The sequence below is a fragment of the Dendrobates tinctorius genome, unplaced genomic scaffold (assembly GCF_039654945.1).
Source record: "Dendrobates tinctorius isolate UK_male_01 unplaced genomic scaffold, ASM3965494v1 ptg000091l, whole genome shotgun sequence".
NCBI lineage: Eukaryota > Metazoa > Chordata > Amphibia > Anura > Dendrobatidae > Dendrobates > Dendrobates tinctorius.
This window is the reverse complement of record NW_027361759.1, coordinates 14,558,134-14,573,398: the sequence shown is the minus strand read 5'-3', so window position 1 is coordinate 14,573,398 and position 15,265 is coordinate 14,558,134. Positions and strand designations below refer to the sequence as shown.

General features: G+C 44.7%; 1 protein-coding gene across 4 annotated transcripts in view; it reads left to right on the top strand.

Annotated features, from left to right (window-relative positions):
- The window catches only part of HHLA2 (HHLA2 member of B7 family), a 157,895-nt gene that overhangs the window by 71,958 nt on the left and 70,672 nt on the right, over positions 1-15,265 (top strand). The gene's annotated exons all lie outside the window — the stretch shown is intronic.

Below are 15,265 nucleotides of genomic sequence, written 5' to 3'. Positions count from 1 at the left end.
AGAGGGACAAGGACGTGGAGCACTCAGGACTGGCAGAGACTGGAGGCTGCAAGAGAAGGAGAGATGGTAACAACGAAGATAAGTACCTAAGGTAGAACAGACAAAGGGACCCATAGGCAGGAGGCACTCAGACAGGTTACCAGAGGCAGTAGCACAGGGGGAGACACCAAAGGGGAGACAGAGACAGGGACACAGCGATAGCGAGGAGGAGGACACAGAAGCTATCAGCGGCAGCACAGGCAGAGAAAACAAGGTAGGGATAACGGGCCTGGGAGATGGGTGAACGCTGGCCGAACGGACAGCGACACTGCAAAGATACACAGGCGTCTTACCTGGGAAGTCGCCGGGAAGAAATAGACGGTAGGTGCCGCCATGTTGGGGGCGGAGCCACCGTGTCACAGGTTCCAGTCAAAGCGTTGGGCGCAGGTGCGCAGGAGCAACGAGGAGGAGGCCGGATGTCAGGAGCGGGGACGCGTCGTGGAGCGGGGGCGCGCCGGGAGGTGTGCAGGTAAGTCACGGCGGCGGTGCTGGGCGTGACAGAAGGAAGGAGTCAAGATACAGATAGAGCCAGCTTTTATGGAGCAACTACCTCCAGGGCTCCTTGTTGCGTGGACATTAGCTAATGTGCATGACGGGATGGTTCCAGTGTGATGTGTTAATCTAGGGGAAGGTAATCTCATGCTCCCACCCAGGAGTGAAGTAGCACAAATTCTGGGCATGCCAGAAGAACTGATACCACCACAGGCCGTTCAATTGTCAGTGAAACAGGGAGATCCTTGAACTGTGACTGTAGATACGTCTTCGGTACCAGAACCCCAGCACCTGCGGGAGGGGTGCCGCATTCTGGAGCAAATGTGGGCTGAATTAACAGGACTTACATCACAACAGGTACAGCAGGTGGAAGCTCTAATAGGGCAATATCAGAACGTGTTTGCACGTCATGAGGATGATTTCGGCCGCACTACAGCAATCACCCACGAGATTCCAACTGAAAATGCTGCACCCATAAGAGAACGATACTGACAAATCCCATCGCAAATGTACCAAGAGGTGAAGGGGATGCTGACACAGATGCTACAGAGTGGTGTTATTCGAGAGAGTAAGAGTCTGTGCGCTGCTCCCATTGTGCTGGTACGAAAGAAAGATGAAACTTTACGTTTCTGTGTGGACTATCATAAGCTGAATGCCTGAACTGTGCGAGAATCATATACATTACCAAGGATCGAGGAATCTTTGTCTGCACTGGGAAATACGAAATACTTCTCATCGTTGGATTTAGCCAGTGGCTATTGGCAAGTACCTATGTCCGAGCATGACCAAGCGAAGACGGCCTTCATACTGCCTATGGGCTTGTTCGAATTCAACCAGATGCCGTTTGGCATAGCTAACGCTCCTGGTACTTTCCAGCAACTCATCGAGAGGTGTCTAGGCGACTTGAACTTTGAGGCCACTCTCATATATCTGGACGATATAAACGTGTACGACACCACGTTCAAGGAACATCTGCAGAGACTGGAACAGGTGTTGAGCCGTCTGCAAACACAGTTTGAAAGTGAAGCCTCAGAAGTGTCATCTGTTTCACACCCAGATTGAGTACTTGGGACATGTCGTCTCTGCAGAAGTGGTGAGATTGTCCCATGAGAAAATTGCAGCAGTACAAGATTGGCCCACCTCGAAGACTGTGAAAGATGTTCGGGCCTTCTTGGGGCTCACCGGGTATTATCAGTGATTCATAAAGAACTTCACTTGCATTGTGAACCCACTGTGAACCCACTGTTGGAACTGTTGAAAGAGGTGCCATTTGGTACAAAAAACAGGACTATTTCGTGTGGCGATCACCAGGAGAAAGCATTTCAAGCTTTGTAGGTAGCTCTGACTGAAGCGCCGGTGCTAGCCTATGCAGATTTCTCCCAAAAATTTATTCTTCACACTGTGTTGTCCCAGATCCAAGATGGAAAAGAGCAAGTGATCGCCTACCCGAACTGATCCCTCCACTACTCTGAATGGAATCCAGACAACTACAATTCATTCAAACTGGAGCTGTTGGCATTAGTGTGGGCCATGACTGAGAAGTTTGCAGAATACTTGTCTGGCTCTGAAGTCCTAGTACGCACCGACAATAACCCTTTAGCCCACCTGGAAAACATGAAACTAGGGGCCCTGGAGCAGTGCTGGGTGGCTCAGATGGTGAAGTATCGATATAGAATCGCCTATAAGGGGAGCTGAGAATACTTTCGCAGATGCCTTATCCAGAGTGACACACAAGAAACCTGGGCCCAACCAAGACAAAGAACTGCAGGCTGAAGAGGTCCCAGAGTTCCGTGATTCTGCCAGGGCATTGGCGGCTACACTGGAACAGATACAGGCAATGTCCCGGGAATCCATACTGGGACGGTCACATGACGAGTGGGTCTGATTACAACAGAAAGATGGGGAACTCGCTCAAATGAGACAGTGGGTAACTCTAAAACAATTTCCCAGTCAGAGAGAGATGCCCTGTCCCCAGGAACTCAGCAGATCCTATGGCAGTGGGAAAGGCTCCAACTGAAGAATGGGCTGTTATACCGAAAGATCCAATTACAATGGTAACTGGGTGTCACCTGGCAGGTGGTGATCCCTGAGACGCTGCTACATAAGGTGGCGACGGAAGCACACGAAAGAGGAGCTCACTTCAGTCAAGAGAAGACATTTCAGTGGCTGCAAAAGCTAGTTTATCATGCTCGACTGAAAGCCGTGGTGGAAGAGGCCTGTCAGCAATGTAGAAACTGCGAATTAGCTAAACCTCCAGAGCAGAAAGCTCCCACACACACCATTGTGACTTCTGCCTCTCTAGAAGTATTGATGATAGATTACCTGATGATAGGTCTAGATCACCATGGATATGAGCATTGTCTGGTGATGACGGACCACTTCACTGAGTTTGCCGTTGTGACTCTAACACGTAATCAAACTGTTGAATCAGTAGCACGTGCCATTTGCAAGAATTTCATTCAAGTGTACTGCTGCCTGAAGAGAATCCACTCCGATCAAGGCGCTTGTTTCTTGAGTGAGTGATGGAAGAACTGCATCGCTTGTACCAGATTGAGAAATCTCAGATGACGCCTTATCATCCTCAGGGAAATGGAGCCTGTGAACGATTCAATGAAACTCTAATCCAGAGGTTAAGGATGGTAGAGGAAGAATGAAATGTCCGGTCGCCTGATTTCGAAGCTGAGTTAGTGTGGGCGTACAATAACAGAGTACATCGCACCGCCGGTTATACTCCATATACCCTGCTGTTCAGCCAGCCATGAAGTGAAATTACTGAGCTAGAATTGGATCCAGAGGAGGACTACCCACAGACGGGGGGTGTCCACCTGGGTCCGAGAACATCGTTATCGTCTGCAGACACTACATTGCCTGGTGCAGAATAAGTTTCAGGAACTAGAGGATACAGAGACAGCGTTGTGATGGTCTGAGATAAGCATCCTCGGGACAAACTGGAGTACCGGTGGGAAAAAAACCTGTATTGGATGAAGCGGAGAATCAACTCTGTAGGGCCCGTCTATGAAGTCCAACCGGAAGGGGAAGAAAATGCCCCCACTCGAGTAGTTCACCAGAATATGCTGCGTTCCTGCTTGTCGAGAGATCCTGACCAAGTAGAAGAGATGTAAAGTGCTCCTGAAATACTCCCTCTGGTAGTTGGTGATTGTGAAGAGGAAGAATTTCCTGATCTGTCGCCTGTAGACCCAGGAGAGGGACAGGTGCCTGAAGTCCCTGAAGTGGCTGCTCCGTTGGAACCAGGCGCGTCCCCGCCCTCGTCTGTTCAGCCAGACTTGACCTGACTTGACTATTCCTTCTGACTTACAGCGCTCCGAACGGGCAACAGCCAGGAAACCCCCCAATAGATAGGATCAAGACCAATTTATTTGGCAACGAATCGTCCAAGGATTATAAGAATGTCAACGTGTACTACAAGAACTCTCACCCGTGGACTGGCGAGCAAAAGGAGAGGGGGAGTGTAAGAAGAAGGACTGGACCAGGGATACCTCTCTTGCGCCAGGTCCGGAGCTGTCTGGGCTGTCACCTTTGTTGTCCAGGAGAAAGCTTAGAAACCCAAACCGACCTTTACACTCAACAGCAGGGGGCGTGGCTGAGCTAAAAAGACCAGAGAATGCAAAAAGCTGGGAGACTTGGCAGGAACACGCAACCCGCAGCAGGGGAAGTGTGGTTGCTCTGCCCATTATTGTGCAGCAAGTTAATTCATAGTGTAGTACCAGTTATAATCAATAGATGTCATTAGGTACCCATTTGTCCTGTCCCTGGATTCAGGAACTTTTCCCATTTAACAAGTAATGTATTCTGATTAGTACCGCCCCCTTAGTTTCCCGGGCAAGAAGGTTGCAGACATTTTCTCCTGGACCTTTGAGTCTTACACATGTTCATGACTCTCTCCCTACAAAGCACTGCTCCTGACTAGCAGATTCTGGTGAGGGTCAAAAGTACCTGTGTGTTATGTAAGAATCTGTATATGCAGCCACAGTGCAACATACTGTGTAGTTAGGTATATTGTGCAATGTATCCTGTACTTTATTATAATGTTTTTGCACTGCTTACAGATAGATTGTACTTCTGTATAGAGCAGAACAGTGTTTCAGCAATTGTGGATTATGCGATTTCTGTGCAGTTTCTGTAAAGCCCCAGTTACTGATGTTAATTGCACCCTGTATCATGCTGTTGTCTCTGTTATCTGCCAGTACTGATACACTGTTTATTCCCTTGTAGTTTTTACCACTCCGTTACCGTTCACTTTGTGATCTTATATCGTCCTTTATTGTCCACCGTCATCGTTCACTGTTACCAAGTTCACATCATCACCTCAATAAATATAGACGTAAGCATCCATACAGTCTGTTTACTCGGGAAGTGGATGAGGTTTAGCTGTATGCTGAAATCCACACAGCACCATACGTGGAGGAAGGCAGAACATTAAAAACAGACCGCCAGTCGCACGCAGCGATTACACAGACTGTACGGGACCGCTACCACCCAGACTGCTCCGCATAAGGGTATTACAGCAGCCGCCATAAGCCACAGGGAATAAGAGTCCAGGGCCCAGTAATAAGTTAGCTGCCTTCAGTAAAACTGATAGCCGGTAGCAGGCTGTACTTGATCAGACTGTACAGGACCGGTAACACCCACACTGCTCCGCATACAGGTATCACAGCAGCCACCATACAGCCGTAGAACAGGAGTGCAGCCCGCCAACAAGTGCTTCGCCATTCCCACCAAGAAGAAGCCCGCTCACACATAGACTCGGTTTCCCGACAACATACTCAACAGTGCGCAGCTAAGCACACAATGTCTCTGGGCAGCACCTCCTCATTCAAGATGAGGCCATGAGCAAGCTCTAGCAGGTCATCAATGGCAGAGCTTGCTGCTGTTGCTCGTGCCGAAGCGGACAAAGCGAGGTCCTCCTTTGCCGAACAAGTGATGCATCTAAAGCTGAAACAAGCAGAGCATGAAGCAGCAAAGGCACATCTGCAGGCAGAGCGAGAAGCCGAAACTGCATGTTTGCACGCAGAACGAGAGGTGGAAACTGCATGTTTGCAGGTAGAGTGAGAGGCGGAAACCTCACGCCTGCAAGACGAAGCCGCACAACTGCGGGCAGACCGAAATGCAGAAGCTGCGCGTTTGCAGGCAAAGCAAGCGGCGGAGAGTGCGCGCCTGCAAGCGTCTCTAGAAAGACTTGTGACAGACAAAGAGACAGCAGCTGCAATAGCTAAAGCAGAGTACTTGGAAGCTATGAAGGATCCTGATAATAAGAGAAGCAGCAACGTCCTTGGAACAGATCTAGAGCAGCAAGATCCAGCGCAGCACGTCGCAGAGTAAGTCCATCAACATTCCAGCATGGACGACAGCCCCGACGCACTACATCGACCAGCCTACACTGGTGAAAAGTGGGTTACATATGGTTCATGGTATAAGCAAACTTATAATGTACCAGTTCTCTCCTTTCACTGTATTTGTATATTTTGTCACCCAACAAGCTAGGATCAGAAATTACCCTAGTTTTGACTTCACTCTGTCATGTTCCACTGCCCTCGGTGTCAAACCCACTAAGACACTTGTGGCAGTCCACAAAACTAATAATGTTTCCACAGGTCCTCCTCACAAGTAAGCCCCCTCCAGAAGAGAACAAACCTTAAGATGTCAGTAAGCAGTGTCCTCTACACAGGAAAACACATCCTCTACTGAAATGCAGAGCCTTCAGGGAGAAGTCTTTGGAGGATCGCAAAGGTTTCCTCAAGGAAAACAACATCTGCTTCAAATGCTGTGCCACAACCTCTCACCTCGCTAGGAACTGTGAAGCTAGCATGAAATGTGCAGAGTGCAGCAGCACAGATCACAGCCTTGCACCCTGAACCACCTCCATGAGTGTTGTCACAGGCAGAGGAGCACAATGAGAAGCAGAAGAATACTGACGAAGACACCCCTGTGGTCACCTCTCAATGTATGGAGATCTGTAAGGGACTCATAGGAGGAAGATCCAGTTCAAAAATCTGCCTTGTCCGAGTCTACCCAGCAGGCCGCAGGGACAAAGCCTTCAAGATATATGCAATCCTGGATGACCAAAGTAATAGGTATTTAGCCAGGTCCATCTTCTTTGACAACTTCTGCATCGTAGGCCCCGATTCTCCCTACTCCTTGAGGATGTGTTCAGGTACCGTTGAGATGGCAGGGAGGAAAGCTACTGGCACAAGGTGGAGTCCATAGATGGCTAGAAATGCCTATCACTACCGACCATCCTGGAGGGCAACCAGATTCCCAACAACAGGTCCAAGATAGCTTCACCGGAGGTGGTGACACATCACCCCCACCTGAAGCGTATAGCCCACCCGATACCGGAGTTGGATCCAGAGGCGCCAATAGCTTTACTCCTGGGATGAGATATACTACCAGCCCACAAGACTAGACAATATATCAACGGATCCTAGAGCGCTCCATACGCACAGAGGCTCAACCTTGGATGGGTCATTATAGGAGACATGTGTCTAGGAGGAGCACACAAGTTGACCTCAGTCAACAGTATGCTTACCAGCACGCTAGAAATTGGACATCTGTCTCTCTTCCAGCCATGTCACAATATTCTGGTGGTAAAGGAATTACCAAACAACACTCCCCTACCTTGTCCATTCTCAGTTCCTACCAACGAAGACCATGCCTGTGAAAATGAACAAGACCAAATAGGATGTACTGTACAGTCTTCCACATGACAAAGGAAGATGACAAGGTAGCGATGTCTATAGAAGACGGAATGTTCTTGGACATCATGGATAGATAGTCAATGACAAGTCGAACAGTTGGGTCGCACCTCTACTATTTCGACCTTAGAGAAAGCGCCTACCCAACAACAGGGAACTGGTCTACAGCCGATTCATCTCCCTCAGACACAAGCTTCAGAAGTCACCTGAGATGAAGGAACATTTCTTTCTTCATGAGGAAGATATTCCAGAACAACTACGCAGAAATTGCACCTGCACTTCGGCACTCAGAGGAGTGTTGGTACTTGCCCATCTTCGGAGTGTAGCATCCTAAGAAGCCGGGTCAAATAAGAGTGGTATTCGACTCAAGCGCCAAATGCGAAGACGTCTCATTGAGTGATGTTCTATTGTCAGGCCCAGACCTCAACAACAGACTTCTAGAAGTACTACTCTGTTTCCGCAAAGATACGGTGGCATTTATGGCTGACATATAACAGATGTTCCACTGGCTGTGGACCTTGGGCAGAGATTAAGTAGGAGAAACATAAAACAGGGATACCTGAATGCCAAAAAAGCTGTAAGAAAGGACCTTCTGGTCTACCAAAAGAGACCTCAAAATGACGTCGGGATTCGTTTTATCTCTACTTTTAACCAACAATGGGATCTAATGAGAACTATAATGAGGAGGCATTGGTCTGTGCTTTTAACTGACCCCACACTTTCTAGACATTTGTCAAAAGGACCACTTATGACTGCACGTCGGAGCAGGAACTTCAGGGTTATTCTCTGTAGAAGCCATTATGTGGGAAACATTGCTAATCCCATTACAACAGGGAGACAGAGATTTGGATTTTTTCCTTGTGGTGACTGCCTGGCGTGCAAAAACCATGTGAGGTTGAGTGTTTTTGTTTCATCTAATGGCCTGCGAGAAGATTAGACATTACATCAAGTGTAGGACCTCGGGCATAATATTTTACGCCCGTTGTTCATGTAATCTTGTGTATATTGGCCTGACATCTAGGGAGCTTCGGATCAGAACACGTGAGCACGTTAGAGACATTTTGGCAGCCTGGGAGATAGATGACGCGAGCATATTGAAGACACTCCCACGGCATTTTAAGATCAGGCATAACTGTAATCCTAAGGATATTTTGGGGGATTGATTGCATCCATTTAGGGATCCGAGATGGTGATGTTAAGCGTGCTCTTGCACGCATAGAATGTAAATGGATCACAACCCTCAATACTAAGATGTCAGCAGGGCTTAATGAGCAATTAAACTTTGCTTCTTTTCTCTAGACATTTGACATGGCCCTTGGTTTTTGTGTTTTATTGTTGTGTTTTTTTATTTTGTGTCTTACTGCGTGTTTTTGTATTTTTTTAGCGTTTTTTCCTGCTTTTAATTTCCATTGTTGCTGAAGTTACCTGATTGAGTCATACTGCATGGAAGCGAAGATTTATCTAAAGAAATTCCAGAACCATTTTCACTTGGTCACTAATTGGTGTGGCACATTTATATATCTATTTGGATATCAAAATTATGTACTGTATTATGTGCATTAGTTGCACATTTATATTGATTTATTTCTATGATTGCACTTTATGTGTGATAGTTATTAGCAGTAGTTGTTATATTTATATATTACACTTTCACTTTGTTCCTAGTATCTACAGTTGTGGCCAAAAGTATTGACACCCCTGCAATTTTGTCAGATAATACTCAGTTTCTTCCTGAAAATGATTGCAAACACAATTTCTTTGGTATTATTATCTTCATTTAATTTGTCTTAAATGAAAAAGCACAAAAGAGAATGAAGCAAAAAGCAAAACATTGATCATTTCACACAAAACTCCAAAAATGGGCCAGACAAAAGTATTGGCACCCTCAGCCTAATACTTGGTTGCACAACCTTTAGCCAAAATAACTGCGACCAACCGCTTCCGGTAACCATCAATGAGTTTCTTACAATGCTCTGCTGGAATTTTAGACCATTCTTCTTTGGCAAACTGCTCCAGGTCCCTGATATTTGAAGGGTGCCTTCTCCAAACTGCCATTTTTAGATCTCTCCACAGGTGTTCTATGGGATTCAGGTCTGGACTCATTGCTGGCCACCTTAGAAGTCTCCAGTGCTTTCTCTCAAACCATTTTCTAGTGCTTTTTGAAGTGTGTTTTGGGTCATTGTCCTGCTGGAAGACCCATGACCTCTGAGGGAGACCCAGCTTTCTCACACTGGGCCCTACATTATGATGCAAAATTTGATGGTAGTCTTCAGACTTCATAATGCCATGCACACAGTCAAGCAGTCCAGTGCCAGAGGCAGCAAAGCAACCCCAAAACATCAGGGAACCTCCACCATGTTTGACTGTAGGGACCGTGTTTTTTTCTTTGAATGCCTCTTTTTTCTCCTGTAAACTCTATGCTGATGCCTTTGCCCAAAAAGCTCTACTTTTGTCTCATCTGACCAGAGAAAGTTCTTCCAAAACGTTTTAGGCTTTTTCAGGTAAGTTTTGGCAAACTCCAACCTGGCTTTTTTATGTCTCGGGGTAAGAAGTGGGGTCTTCCTGGGTCTCCTACCATACAGTCCCTTTTCAATCAGACGCCGACGGATAGTACAGGTTGACACTGTTGTACCCTCGGACTGCAGGGCAGCTTGAACTTGTTTGGATGTTAGTCGAGGTTCTTTATCCAACATCCGCACGATCTTGCATTGAAATCTCTTGTCATTTTTTCTTTTCCGTCCAAATCTAGGGAGGTTAGCCACAGTGCAATGGGCTTTAAACTGCTTGATGACACTGCGCACGGTAGACACAGGAACATTCAGGTCTTTGGAGATGGACTTGTAGCCTTGAGATTGCTCATGCTTCCTCACAATTTGGTTTCTCAAGTCCTCAAACAGTTCTTTTGTCTTCTTTCTTTTCTCCATGCTCAATGTGGTACACACAAGGACACAGGACAGAGGTTGAGTCAGCTTTAATCCATGTCAACTGGCTGCAAGTGTGATTTAGTTATTGCCAACACCTGTTAGGTGCCACAGGTAAGTTACAGGTTCTGTTAATTACACAGATTAGAGAAGCATCACATGATTTTTCGAACAGTGCCAATACTTTTGTCTACCCTCTTTTTTATGTTTGGTGTGGAATTATATCCAATTTGGCTTTAGGACAATTATTTTTGTGTTTTTTCATTTAAGACAAATTAAATGAAGATAATAATAACAAAGAATTTGTGTTTGCAATAATTTTCAGGAAGAAACTGAGTATTATCTGACAAAATTGCAGGGGTGTCAATACTTTTGGCCACAACTGTATATACATGGTCTTATATATATATAATTGCTGTTTTGGTAATTTTTATGGTTCTTATAATAGCTTTTCTACATGCAGTTTTAGTCAGGATGTACCTCGCATATTGTGCTCCACCATTGATATAGTGTTATTTACATATCCGGTCCCGCTATTGAGTATTACGCATATCGTGATTTGATCTGCAGTCTTCTGGCTGCATTTAGCATTTTCTATGATCGTTTTCCCATAACCAAGTTGGTGGTTTCCACATATCCGGTTCCGGTATTGGCCAGTGCGCATGTCGTGCTTTGTTCTTGCGGCTGGAGCGTCGCACTTGGCGTCCTTGTATGACATCTGCGGGTCACTGACGTCAACGGGGTATTCCCCATGACCCGCATCGTTATGGAATGCCGGATGTGACGCAATTTTCGTCGCTACACAGCGTTACATGCGCCGAGAATTTGGCCTCATGTGGACACATTTATGGAGCACATAAATAGCGGTATGGACACATTCTGGACACGGCCCCCCGAGGAAGCCAACGTGAAGTGCGCTTTGGGGCTGCGTGTTCTGGAACCCTTAGTGAGGGACTATGGGTAAGAGTGGTTATTTATTATAATATCTATTGCTGATGTATGGGTAGTTATCAGGGATCTGCTGGGAGACCCTGAATAGGATACGGCTAATTAGCTAATTAATTTTTATGGTTTACATTTAGGCACATGCACTTTAGGCCATGTATTACTATATGCTGTATATGAAATTAGTGTTGTTCTAAAGCACCTTCCCACCTCTTGACGTTTTTCTAAGACCCGGTTTACATATTTGCTTGTTTATTCCTTCCCTGTATTTGAACCCTCTTTTCTGTTTGTATGTATATTTATATGAATTTTATATAACATACTGATTACTTGAATAAAATTTGGATTTTATATTATTGGATTTACACTCAGTTTTTTGTATAAGATGTCCCACTGTTTTCTCCTCAAAGAGGAACACAGAAACTACTTGAGGTTCTTCTTGTACTGCGACAACGACCCAGACAAAGACATTGCAGAGTACTGGATGAGGGTACACATCTTCGGGAACAGCTCTTCCCTGCAGTCGCTATCTACGTCCTCCGACATTCCGCCAAAAAGGGCGAAGAAGAGTACGGGTCAGTCGTCAGATCCTTCGTAGAAAAGGACTTCTACGTAGATGACTGTTTGAAGTCCACACCGACAAATGAGGCTGCAATCAGTCTACTAAAAAGGGCTCAAGAAATGCTTGCTCAGTCTAACCTAAGGTTACACAAGATTTCCTCCAACAGCCGAGAGTTCACGGAAGCCTTTCCCTCTCAAGACTATTCCAGCTATCTAAAGGACTTAGACCTAAGCATTGACTCCCTTCCCATGCAGCGGAGCCTTGGATTGCTTTGAGATCTGAAGACGGACACCTTCACCTTTCAGATTAGCGAAGACGAGAAACCTTTCACGCGCAGAGGAGTTTTTTCTTTTGTGAATAGTCTATATAACCACCTGGGATTTGTAGCTCTGGTAACCATCCAAGGAAAAATGATGCTAAGGGACTTCACCCTGAATCATGTTTTTTGGGATTTACAATTTAAGCGCTCAGCAGAGAGCTTTATTCTGATATTTGGTGGTTAGAATGAACAAATATACAACAGTACAAAAATATTTTTTTTTTACCAGTAATGGTTGTATTAATATAGTTTTTATGTTTTGCTACTATTACATGCTAAATATTATTTTTATTTTTTATTACTTGTCTCCAATTTGTTTTTTTTGCATCACCATATTCTGAGAGCTGTAACTTTTTTTTATTTGCTGCCGAATGAGCCATATTAAAGCTTGTTTTTTGTGTGATTATTTAGCGTTTTTGATCACTTTTTATTACATTTTTTGTGGGTCAGTTTCATGAAAAACTACATTACAGTGTTCGCCGTACGGAATAAATAACAAGACAGTTTTATAGATCAGGTCGGTCTGAACTCGGCGATACTAGTTCTTTGTACAGGTTTTTGTTTTACCACAAAGCTGTGTTTTCGTGATTTTTTTTTTTTTTACTTTTTTACGTATTTTGTTAATTTTTGTTACTTTTTCTCTTAGTCCAACTATGGGACATGAATATTTTTTACTTTGATCGTTGGTCTCATACACTGCAGTACCTCTCAGTGTGCCACTGACACTGCCTGTTAGACCCAACTATCGGCTAATAGTGTTAAAGGGGGAGTTGTAGCCACTTTTAGCCCTTTTAACTACTTAGATGTCGCTGCCACCATTAAGAGTGGCAGGGGTTAATCTGCTCCAATTGGTTCCAAAGCTGGTTGGAGTTGATGCCACAGGGTGTCAGCTGTCATAAGCAGCAGTCACTCTCAGGATTTTTCCCGCTTGGGGGTGCAATTTACCTATTTCTCCCTGCCATTTTAAAACGGTGATTTAGAATAAGACCCCTTGATGGCCACCAATTTAAAGCATATAGACGGATGTTAAGATGTAAAAAGGATTAGAACATGCCAAATTTATTAAAGGGATTGTCTGGCATTAGACTGTAAGGCTACTGTCACTCTATGTGACTGCAGACTTGCGAATCCTCACATCGCGCTCACTGCACGCTGTGAGGATTCTCCAATGGCTGTACTGGGAGTGGCCGGTAATGAGACTGCAAGTATGTGATTTGCCACTGGTAAAAATTGATGAGTCTGCAAATTTTCTGTAAGTTATCCAAACTACGCCCGTCATATAGTATATCGTCACACAGAAGATAATCTGCTTAAAGAAGTTCTTTTATCAAAATTGTTATTCTCTTAATTTATCATCATATTATATAGCACTGTGTACTTACAATTGCTCATTTTGACCTTCTACCCAGTTAATACTTCTCTCTTCTATTAGGTTTATGGCAATCACATTATTAAAAACTAACTGAATCCTTCCAGGCACTATATAGAAAATGGAAGTATCTTTTCACTGCATGAGTCATCACTGCAAATGTCCTTGGTGGAGGGGGGAATGACAGGAGCAGCTAGACTCATGCAGGGAAATAGACTTTCTGCTTCTACATAGAGCAGAAAAAAGAAAAAAAGAGAATTAGCTGGGTAGAAAGGCAAAATGACCATTTGTAAGTACAGAGTGCTGTACAATGTGATGATTGCAATAAATTAAGACATAGATGGGAGTGCTTCTTTAAACCATCAAACTTAACTGAACTGGAATTGTTTTGCAAACAGGAATGGTCACAAATACCTTCATCCAGGATCCAGGAACTCATTAATAACTACAGGAAGCGACTAGAGGCTGTTATTTTTGCAAAAGGAGGATCTACGAAATATTAATGTCACTTTTATGTTGAGGTGCCCATACTTTTGCACCGGTCAAATTTTGTTTAAATGCAGATTGCACATTTTCTGTTAGTACAATAAACCTCATTTGAATCCAGAAATATAACTGAGTCCATCAGTTATTAAATATATGAAACTGAAATAGCTGTTGCAAAAACCAAAATTGTTATAAAGAAAAAAGGTTAACATTAATAGGCGTGCCCAAACTTTAACATATGACTGTATATGGAGTTGGGAATTTCCCTAACAATTAGTACAGTGGGGCAAAAAAGTATTTAGTCAGTCAGCAATAGTGCAAGTTCCACCACTTAAAAAGATGAGAGGCATCTGTAATTTACATCATAGGTAGACCTCAACTATGGGAGACAAACTGAGAAAAAAAAATCCAGAAAATCACATTGTCTGTTTTTTTTTCATTTTATTTGCATATTATGGTGGAAAATAAGTATTTGGTCAGAAACAAAATTTCATCTCCATACTTTGTGATATATCCTTTGTTGGCAATGACAGAGGTCAAACGTTTTCTGTGTGTCTTCACAAGGTTGCCACACACTGTTGTTGGTATGTTGGCCCATTCCTCCATACAGATCTCCTCTAGAGCAGTGATGTTTTTGGCTTTTCGCTTGGCAACACGGACTTTCAACTCCCTCCAAAGGTTTTCTATAGGGTTGAGATCTGGAGACTGGCTAGGCCACTCCAGGACCTTGAAATGCTTCTTACGAAGCCACTCCTTCGTTGCCCTGGTGGTGTGCTTTGGATCATTGTCATGTTGAAAGACCCAGCCACGTTTCATCTTCAATGCCCTTGCTGATGGAAGGAGGTTTGCACTCAAAATCTCACGATACATGGCCCCATTCATTCTTTCATGTACCCGGATCAGTCGTCCTGGCCCCTTTGCAGAGAAACAGCCCCAAAGCATGATGTTTCCACCACCATGCTTTACAGTCGGTATGGTGTTTGATGGATGCAACTCAGTATTCTTTTTCCTCCAAACACGACAAGTTGTGTTTCTACCAAACAGTTCCAGTTTGGTTTCATCAGACCATAGGACATTCTCCCAAAACTCCTCTGGATCATCCAAATGCTCTCTAGCAAACTTCAGACGGGCCCGGACATGTACAGGCTTAAGCAGTGGGACACGTCTGGCACTGCAGGATCTGAGTCCATGGTGGCGTAGTGTGTTACTTATGGTAGGCCTTGTTACATTGGTCCCAGCTCTCTGCAGTTCATTCACTAGATCCCCCCGCGTGGTTCTGGGATTTTTGCTCACCGTTCTTGTGATCATTCTGACCCCACGGGGTGGGATTTTGCGTGGAGCACCAGATCGAGGGAGATTATCAGTGGTCTTGTATGTCTTCCATTTTCTAATTATTGCTCCCACAGTTGATTTCTTCAC